Genomic DNA, 10234 nt, shown 5'->3' on the forward strand with positions numbered 1-10234 from the left:
TCTCCCTACGGCCCCAGCTGTCCTGGAACTTACTATGTAGACCAGGCTGGCCTTGAACTCACAGAGATCCGCCTGCCTCTGCCTCCCGAATGCTGGGACTACAGGCATGCACCACCATGCCTGGCTTAGCAATTGCACTACCTTTAAGATGCCAGGTTGAGTTAGGAGCATATTGTGCAGCCCATGGTGGCTCACACTTGTAATTCTAGCACTGAGGAGGCTAAGGCAGGAGGATAGCTTTGAATTTAAGGCCAGTCTGGGCTACATAGTGAGATATTGTCTATAAAAAGTAATAACACACAAAAATACAAATAAAAGACACTCATATTCTAGCCATTCCAGCCTTCCCTGGCTGTCTATGGTTAAGGTCGGTGATGGGACCCTGTACTTACCTCTTAGCTTGTAGCCCAAAAAACTACCTCTTTGAAGCTGAGCATGATGGTGCACACCTTTAGTCTCAGCACCCGGGAGGCAGAGGCAGGTGGATCTCTGTGAGTTCAAGACCAGTCTGGTCTACATAGAGAATTCCAGGCTAGCTGGGGCTATAGGGAGACCCAGTCGCAAAAAACAAAAAACAAAAAAAAAGAACTTTTTGAAAACATTAGTTAGAGGGGCTGGGGAATTGTAGCTCAGTTGCTAAAGTGCTTACCTAGCATACAGGAAGCTCTGGGTTTGCTCTCTAGTACCACATAAACTGGCTGTGGTGATGTATACCTGTGATTCCAGTACTCAGGAGATAGAGGCAGAAAGGTCAGGAACTCAATGCTATTCTCAGCTACATAATGAATTTGAGGCAGCCTGGGCTACATGAGTCCCTGCCCTCCCCCAAACCCAAAACAAAAAACTTTGTTAGGGCATGTCCTTCCCATGGACTCCTGGCTCACCCCAAGTCTGTGTATAGGGGTGTGCGGGGGATGTTGAGGGGCTCATATAGTCCAGGCAACTGAGGTTGGCCTTGAACTCCTGATTGCTTACTTCTTAAATGCTGGGATTCCAGGCAGGTGCCACTGTACTGACAAGTCTTACCTGTGCTCTTGGGGGGCTTGTCCCTTTCTTCTTGCTGTTCCTCTCACTGGCCAGTGCTTCTGGGCCCTTGCAAGAGCTATTCCAGGAATAGCGGGTAGTATAGGCACGGCCTTGGCTGTAGGACCATTTCTGAGGTGTCCCCTCAACAAACCCTGTGTCTGGTCTCTGCCTCTTTGAGAATGGAGCCCCAAGTGTGGCCAGCCTCTGTGAATGTGGCAGCCACAGACTTTGGGATTTTCTCCCGTCCTTCATTCTTAGGGCTGACTGGAGGGCAGGGGCATGGGTCTGTCCGTGTCCTGGCTCACTGATATGAGTCATTTCTGCAAGGCTCACCCTGGAGTGGGCCAGGGGTGAGTTTATGCACTGGAGGACCCTCTTGGCAGGGTCCTCACTGGCCATGCACCACACCTCTGGCCTGGACCAGTCCCCCACCCCCACAAACACACACCAGACTTTGCTCAAACACAGCTCCGTTTCCATTTGTGCTGATGATTGCTCTGACAAAGGCCCCTTTCAGGGACGTCAGAGGTTCAGCAAATAAATAAATGAATGAAGTCCAGTCAGAGGAAGAGGAAGAAGAGGAGGTGGGCAAGGCAGGAGGCAGGCAGCCCCGGCTCCCATCAACTGGCTGAGCTCTCAGAGGGCTCCAGGGATGAAGGGGTATGCTCCTCTGTCCATCTGGAAGCTCAAGCTGGGTTTGTGAGAGCTTGGAGAATGTGACCAGGGCCACAGGGGGTTCACACACAGAAATAGCCCCTGGGTCAGGGCCTGGAGTTCCTGTGACCAATGACACCCTGGCTGTTGTGGAGAGCAGAGGAACAGGGGTCCTATGCCTGGTGCAGTGGGATGGCAGGCCTACATATGATCCTTAGTGTGTCCTTGAAAGCCAGGTGCCTGCCATGCACAGTCTCCTGGGGTCCCTGCTTGGACCTGAGAGGACTTTTGGTCTAGGGGAGTGACTCTTCTGGAAGATGTGGGCTCTGGGATGGGCCAGCAGGACTTGGGGTACCTCCATGAGATGCCTTCTAGAAGGAGAGGCTAGAGCTTGCTTTTTCTCTTGGGACCATCCATCCACTCCGTGAGTCTGTATCAAAAGACCATCCTGTAGGGAATGTGGTGGGTCCATTCTAGCTCATCCTGGGTCAGGCTCCCCCAGAGGCCTGAGATGTCCTACCTGTACCTGAGGACCCCTCAGAGTGGCCACACCCCAGCCTCCTGTCAGCAGGCTCTCTAGCTGCAGAAGCCTCACATGTCGTCCTGAGTCTTCTGTCCACTCATCACTGTCACCCATGTCCCTGAAGGACCACAGGACATGGGAGAGCAGATCCACAGTCAGGCCCCTGCCCTGGCAGCGACCTTGTGGGGGAGTCCATGGTCCCACCCTCGAGGTCACACAGCCAGAACCAGAGCTGGGCAGCCAGGAAAGAAGGCAGAAATGATCCCTAAGGGCTGCCTGGAGGAGGAATGGGGACCAGCCTGTAGGAGACACTGGCTGGGTCTGGTGGGAGCTGGCTGGCTGGCTGTGGGGCTGGCTAGCCCCTCCAGTCCAGGCCTGGCCAAGCCCTTAGGGCAGTGCTGACTCCTGGCCATCCTGTGGACAACAATGGCCGGCATTTAAATTCCAATTGAGTCGGCCAGAGTGGCCCCGGGCCGTGAGAACAGGAGCCCCTACCCCCAGCTCCAGCCCCGCCTGCTGCATTCCTGCCTCCCCGGAGATGGCCGTGGCCAGGCCGTCGCCAGGGGGCCGGGAATGCAGCACTCAATGGAAGGGGACAAGGGCCCATTGAGCAGTGACGGGCAGGATTGAGCCGTCAGCCCCCCAACTCAGGACCCCTCCTCTGTCCCCACCCCCTCTCCTTGGTGCTACTGATGTCAGCTGCTCCTGGGGACCCCACTCAGGCCTCCTGCGGCAGTTCCTGAGCAAGCATGGGCTGCAGCCGTCCACACAACTGACTGCATCGAGTCTCTTCCTTCTCAGCCCCTCCCTACCCAGCAGCCAGGGAACTCTGGAAACCTTAATCATATCATGTCATGCCCCTGTGAAAACCCAGAATTGAAGGCGAGCTAGCTGACCCCTGCCTTTCTTTGCCCTGCCTGTTCTCCCCACTCAGCCCCACAGAGGCCAAGGCCCCCGTCCCTGCTCTGTCCACTAGTTGTCCTTGGCTTAGCACTGGGAAGACCTCCATATGGATTTGAAGATTCAAGATTTTAATGTGGCATGACTGACTGTTACCCATGTTTCCCAGAACACTGGGGGACCCCAGACAGGATATGGTGTCCCCAAGGCAGCACTGTGGTGAAGGGTGCAATAGCAGTCCCTGTCTCAGCCCCACCAAGGTCCTGTGGGTGAAGGCCAGTGTTGTGAGGCCGGATGGCACCTCAAAGAGTCTGAATGCCAGTTCTTACTTGCACTTACCCTCTGTCCCTTGCCCTGCGGGCCTACCACAGGCCAGGTACTGGGTATCCCTCATACCCCAGGCAGAGCCTGTGCTGGGTTGGGTGTCTCTGCAGTGAAGAGCCTGTTCCTCCTGACAGCCAGAATATTAGGGTATAACCAGGAGGGTACCAGGGAACTGGAACCTGGGACTGGCAGTGACCAGGAGGTTCAGCGGCCCCGCAGGGCTGCAGGAAGCCTTGGTTCCGAGAGTAAGCTGAGGATGAGATGGGCATCTGGCACTGTCTTACAAGAACATGGACATAGCAGCTGCCTCTGGAACTGAGGGTCAAGGGGCCCCAGACAATAAGATGCAATGAGTGAGCTCAAAAGATGGGCTGAGCTGAGTCCCTACTCTTGGCACCCTACCACCCATTCCCTGGCATCACCTGTAGGACTCTGCAAAGCTACTTACTGATGTCATCCTAATTCTCAAAGTGACACAATAGAAAACAAGGAGTGGAGGATGTTGCTGGGGACCACTGAGCCAGCCTCCCTGTACAAGGTATCTGGAACCCAGCCTCAGGTCTGCCATGGATCTCTAGCCAGGAAGGAAGGGTTTCAGCCTGCATAGCTCAGATGAGCAGAGGGGGGCCATGAGCAGCCCCAGGTCACAGCAGGTGTAGCATGGTTACAAAGTCCACAAACAAGTGAATGAACTTGAATGACTTCTGATCACTAACATGGTGCTGAAGGTGGGGGGCTGGTGGCCTGGTACCCAGAAGACCTGAAGCCAACCTCTGTTCCACTGTGCAGAGAACCAGAGACCTAGATCCAGCCATTTGTATCCCTCATTCTGCCAGTTGTAGCTAGCAGGACACTGGTCCCAGAACAGGCCCAGGTCATGGGAGCAAGTGGGCAGCCGTAGCCAGGTCTGGCCTCCTCTGGGTGTGGGTGGCCACAAGTGGTCTGCTTCACAGAACACTTGACCAGACATGTCTTTCAGGAAAAACTGTGGTCCAGCTGAACTAGCAGAGTGGGATGTGGAGCCTTCTGGGAAGCTGGGCACAGAAGCTGCCCATCAGGCCCCTCTGCCGGCTACCACCTTTCATAGTTTGTCCAGGCTGGCCCGGCTGATATGCTAGGAGATAAGTAGCAGCCAGGTTCCCTGTGGAGGCCAAGCTGCAGGTGGGTCATCTAGGCACTACCTGCCCGGAGGGTGCCAGCCTCACCTGGAGGGCTCCATATACAGGGGTTAGGGTTGAGGCGTCCATTAGATGACTGCCTTGAGGCTGAGCTACCACTGGCTCACTTTGTGATTCTAAGCCTTAGCACAGGCTGTGTCCCAAGTCAAGAGGCTGTGTCCCAAGTCAAGAAACCATACCTAAGGCAAGTTGTCCCCAGAGCTAAGAGTGAGGTATGAAGTAGTATGCTGGGGAGTAGAGGACTGCTCCAGGCAGAGGAGGCACACTTGGTGTGTATGAGGAGCCATGGTGGGAGGATGGGGGAGAAAGGTGGTCTAAAGAGTTGTTCTGGAAGCGCTGTCTATGTGAGGAGTCCAGGAGCCATGGGTCCCTGGGGACAGAGTGGATACAAGTCCACTCAGGGTCACTGAGTATAGGCTGCCTGGAAACGGTACTAAGGGTGACGCCTTGAGGAGGCCATGAGGACATTTCAAGGAGTGTCCCAGACAACCAGGTGGTTTTGGGTAGATGTGGTAGCCAGTAGCATTGGGGACCGAGTTCCAGTCTACCCATGGCCAAGCATCAGCCCTTGTCCTTGCTACATCCCTCAGCTGTCCCCTGGATGAGGTATTTTGCCAATTCAGGTCAGAATAAGATCACATTGTGGCTCTGCCCTCTCTGTCACCAGACCACAGAGAGTGGCTCCTTGGTGCCCTCCAGGGTGGGAGACTCACACACTGGGGAGGAAAAGAACCCAGAGTGCTGCAGTGGAGACGGGCCTCCCTCCTGTGTGTGGAGTTTGCTGCAGTGGAGACGGGCCTCCCTCCTGTGTGTGGAGTTTGCTGCAGTGGAGACGGGCCTCCCTCCTGTGTGTGGAGTTTGCTGCAGTGGAGACGGGCCTCCCTCCTGTGTGTGGAGTTTGCTGCAGTGGAGACGGGCCTCCCTCCTGTGTGTGGAGTTTGCTGCAGTGGAGACGGGCCTCCCTCCTGTGTGTGGAGTTTGCTGCAGTGGAGACGGGCCTCCCTCCTGTGTGTGGAGTTTGCTGCAGTGGAGACGGGCCTCCCTCCTGTGTGTGGAGTTTGCTGCAGTGGAGACGGGCCTCCCTCCTGTGTGTGGAGTTTGCTGCAGTGGAGACGGGCCTCCCTCCTGTGTGTGGAGTTTGCTGCAGTGGAGACGGGCCTCCCTCCTGTGTGTGGAATTTGCTTTTCATTATTTTCATTGAATTTTTGTGTATTTCATTCACAACTTTTTTTTTTTGTCTTTTTGAGTCCTGGAACTCACTGTGTAGACCAGGCTGGCCTTGAACTCACAGCGATCCGCCTGCCTCTGCCTGAGTGCTGGGATTAAAAGCGTGCGCCGCCACACCTGGCCTACTTATTATTTTTATTTTGTGTGTTTGAGTACACTGTCTGCGTGTGTGAGTGCTGTGTGTGCAATGCCTTCAGTGCCCAGAAGAAGGTGTCAGAGTCCCTGGAACTGGAGTTAACTGACAATTGTTAGCCGCCATGTGGGTGCTGGGAATTAAACCAAGGTCTTCTGGAAGAGCAGCAAGTGTTCTCAACCACTGAGCCATCATCTCTCCAGGCCCATTTTTGTTGTTTCTGAGATAGGGCTTGTTGTGTAGCAGAGGTTGACCTTGAACTTAAGCTTCTAAGTGTTGGAATTATAGGTGTGTGCTACCATGCCTGACTGTACTGGGGCTTTTTTGTTTGGATTTTTTTAATTTTTAAAATATTGATTTTTGTGTGTGTTTGTCTTCATGTACTGCTCACCCATGTGTGCAATGGCCACAGAGGCCAGAAGAGGACGTAAGATCCCCTGGAACTGGACAGTTGCTAGTTGCCATCTGGATGCTGGGAACCGAGCGAACCTGGGTCTTTTGCAACCAGTGCTCTTAACCACTGAGTCATCTCTCCAGCCCCTTTTGTTTGTTTTTTGAGATAAGGACTGGCTATACAGCCAGGGCTAGACTGGAACTCACTACTAAATAACCCAGACTGGCCTGGAACTTTTGAGAATTCTTCTGTCTCAGCCTCCTTCCTAAGTGCTGGGATTACAGGCACATACCACTATGCCTTTTGTATGGTGCTAGGAATTGAACTCAGGCCTTTGTACATGCTAGGCAAGCATTCTAGCAGCTGAGCTACATACCTGGTCCTTGCACTGTTCTTTGTGTAAGCATCTTCTTTTTGTCCTTGTTTTGGCTGGCAGGGAGCTCAAGACTAGTCAAGGGCCCAAGGGCAGTAATTCTCCCTTTCCAGGGTCTGGAATGCTTTTATTTTCTTGTCCTAAATAAATATGATGTGCAAAAGCTGTATTTTCTAGGAAGCATGAGCCTCCCCCTGCACAGCAGCTCTGTCTGCTTCTCCAGCAGGCACTTACCTTTGTGACAGTGCAAGACAGGCTCAGCCTCCCCCAACCTAGCCCCAGCAAAGCCACCTCCCATACGAGCAACTGACTCTAGACTGGGAAAGGGTCAGTGATAAACCTGACCCATGGTCTCCTAGTGAGCTCCAGGACCTAGCATGTGCAAACACACACACACACACACACACACACACACACACACACACACGAGAAGTCACCTGCCTCTCCAGCTGATCTCCCTCATCTTGAAGCAGGGGACTTACCTGAGCTGCCTCCTAGTATGAAGTGCTGGACACAAGAGTGTCCAGGCTGCTGGCAGAACCTCTCTGGCAGGTGTTGATCTGGTAAGGACAGCATCCCCAAGGAGGTGAGGCAAGATCAGGTAAGGTCCCCAATACCCCAACACCAGGCCTTCCACGAGTCTCCCAGAAGTTCACAGGTCAGAGGCCTGGTTGGGGAGTTGGTGGGGGCCAGGCATCCTGAAAAAGGAGGGCCCACTAGGCCACTGTCAATGGGCTCTTGTGCTCCTCAAGGGCGGCAAATCCCTGTCCACTGGGCAGGACACATCCATCCTTGGGAATTAAACCAAGGCAGCAGCTGGCGGTCACACACAGCTCAGATGTAAGGTGTCTGGGCGACAGCCTGGACCCTCAGGAGCTCCTGTACAGCATGTGTTCACGCTCTGCATTCCACTAACCCTGCTCCTGGCTGACTCTCCTTGGGGCCATGCTTGCTCCTGGAGGCAGAGGGGCCGAACACAGGAAAGGCACTAGTTAGGGCCTCACCCAGCTGTCTCCCACCCTGGGGGGTCCTCCCTGTGCTAGGGGTGGAGCCAGCCCTAACTTTTAAGGACCTGAGTTCTTCCATTTCTGCTTGAAACCCTGTCGTCAGAACTCAAAGCTCCTCTGAAGATGCTGGGTAGGGGCTGGGCTGAGCTTGTGCCTTTAGCCATCAGTATCCTGACTTACCCTCCTTGATTAAGGGGCCCAGTGGTCTGGAACTAAAGACAGAGGCCTTGGGAGCAACACTAGAGACTTAGGGTAGGTTGGGGGCTGGGTTGAGAGCCCAGAGCAGACTCTCTTCTTTGCTGGCTTAGTGACCTGAATTCACAGGCCTAGACTTGGCCACAGGGTTCCAGTTCACGGTGGAGAAGCAGGGTGTAAAAGAAGGATTTGAAGGCCAGGAGAGCAGCCACTATTTTTTGAAAATATTTTATTTGCTGGGAGTAGTGGTGCACGCCTTTAATACCAGCACTTGGGAAGCAGAGGCAGGTGGATCTCTGTGAGTTTGAGACCAGCCTGGTTTACATAGTGAGTTCCAGGCCACCTGGGACTTCAGGGAGACCCTGTCTCAAAAAAAATTATTTATTATTATTATTTATTATTATTTTATGCATATGAGTGTATTGCCTGCATGTGTGTAAGTGTACCTATGTTGTGCAATGTCCACAGAGGTCAGAAGAGGGTGTCAGATCCCCTGGAACTTGAGTTATGGACAGTTGTTAGCTGCCATGTGGGTGCTGGGATTCGAACCCGGGTCCTCTGCAAGAGCAGCAACTGCTTTTAGCCTCTGAGCCATCTCTCCAACCCCTGAGAGCAGCCACTATTGAGAGACGATGCTACAGATGACTGGTGATGTCTACCACACACGCCATGGAGTTGTATCCCATCTCTACCCCTCTAGGATCACAAGATCCACACTCCTGACCTCAGACCACATCTGTGCTCTTGTTCCTCACATCTGTAAGTAGAGTGGTTGGCAGAGGCCCTGTGCCTGACCCACCTGGCTTTCTGGGAGCTGGCTGTGGGCTGAGGGACTGCAGGCAGCTCCCTTGTGGCACCAGTGAACTCTGGCAAAAGACAGGGACAGGATTGACTTCCCTGTGAGAGAGAATGGGGCTGCAGACCATAGACCTGTCCTGTGGTGAGGTCTGAGCCACCCATTTCCTGTATGTCCTGGCCAGAGGCACTGCCGTGGTCCCTTTCACCGGGGACCATTTCTGCTGCTAGGTTATGAGTATCCTGAGCACTGGCCATGCTCAGCAGTCGACCCTTTGTCCCCATCCCAGCCCCCTGCTTCCACACAACGTATCTCAGAAACTTCTTGCCATATTCCCTAAGCATGCGTCTCCCCCTCCCTGTTCCTAGCCAGCTGTTCCAGGGCTGAGGGTGGCCAGAAGGCTGATGGTCATGACTACAGTGTCCCCAGGGTCCATCCTGAGCCCTCCAGAAGACTTCAGTCACTAAACCTCTCCTCTTCCCAGGATATACTTTATTGCCCACACTTTATAAACGACACTGCAGAGTGAACCTGCCAAGGCCTCCCGTGGGTGATGGCAGAGCTCAGTTCCTAGGTCCAACACTGTCTGCACAATGGGGAGGGTGGTCAGGAGGTCGGTATTAGCTGGGGATGGGTCAAGGCTAGACTCCAGGTAGGGCTTACTTAAGGGGTTTGGGGAAAGGTCCCCACAGGGCCTTCTGAGAACTGGTGTGGGTAAGGTCATATGGCAGACCATATGGCACATGGCATATGGTTAGGAGCCCCCAAGAGGAACTGGGGGTGTGTGACACTCAGAAGTCAAGAGTGGAGGCCAGGCGAGACCATGGAGGCAATGCAGGTGGTCTGGCCTTCTGCACCTTCCACACTGAGTACAGCTGAGGTGGGTGGGGCTGTCTTCACCTCCTGGGATGGGAGGTGCAGGGCAGGCCTGGAGAAGCTGAGGCCCAGGGAGCGGCGCCCGTCAAGGTCGAGTCTCCACCTGCCCAACCTGCCAGTTTCTGGCACTACCTGTTCTGTGAGCTCAACAGTAGCAAGTGGTAGAATCCTTTAAGCCCTTTACAAGGAGAACATGGTGTCTGCCTATGTATGTATGTGCATGTGTGCTTGTGGTGTCTGTAGGGAGGGTTGAGGAGCTACTCTGGGACCCTTAGCTCTGTGGTATAGGGTAAGACAGGAGGCCATACCTGTGGGAATGGAAGTAGAGTCTTAAAGTGAAAGGGAACTACACACTCTGGACAGGTACCGCCCATGACTGCAGCGAGAGTCCTGTGCAGAGCTCCCTTGTCATGGGAACTACAGGAGGGTCTCTCAGCACTGATGGGTGGTGGGTGGGTGAGTGGTCACAGTTTGGAGATTTTCCCTTACTCCAGGAGTAGATACAGTAAGGGGGAGGGCTGGGGCTGACTTCATCCAGTGGGATACGCAGATAGGCAAGCCTGGTGAACCCAGGCTTCTGTGGGGTCAGAGGGTCTCCCAGAGATGGAGTTGGGGAATGGAGAGGGCA

This window comes from Nannospalax galili, unplaced genomic scaffold (assembly GCF_000622305.1).
Source record: "Nannospalax galili isolate Female #2095 unplaced genomic scaffold, S.galili_v1.0 scaffold101, whole genome shotgun sequence".
Classification (NCBI taxonomy): domain Eukaryota; kingdom Metazoa; phylum Chordata; class Mammalia; order Rodentia; family Spalacidae; genus Nannospalax; species Nannospalax galili.